The sequence below is a fragment of the Gavialis gangeticus genome, unplaced genomic scaffold (assembly GCF_001723915.1).
Source record: "Gavialis gangeticus isolate Ggan-Ray unplaced genomic scaffold, GavGan_comp1, whole genome shotgun sequence".
NCBI classification, from domain to species: Eukaryota; Metazoa; Chordata; order Crocodylia; family Gavialidae; genus Gavialis; species Gavialis gangeticus.
In genome coordinates this window covers 1103914-1104169 of record NW_017728983.1, presented here as the reverse complement: position 1 = coordinate 1104169, position 256 = coordinate 1103914, and positions in this window count along the sequence as shown.

Genomic DNA, 256 nt, shown 5'->3' with positions numbered 1-256 from the left:
CCTCAGCACTCTCGGGTGGAGATCGTCTGGACCAGCTGACTTGAATACGTCCAGTCCCTCCAGAAGTTCTCTAACTACTTCCTCACTAACCCTTGGCTTAGGTGCGCCTCCCCTGGGATTTAAGGGGGGCCCAGAGGGGGGGTGGCTGTTCTGGTCCTTGCTCAGGAAAATGTAGGCAAAGAAGTTGTTAAATAGGTTGGCTTTGTCATCTGGTGTGATGACCAGATTTCCTAGCGTGTCTTGCAGGGGCCCGTTA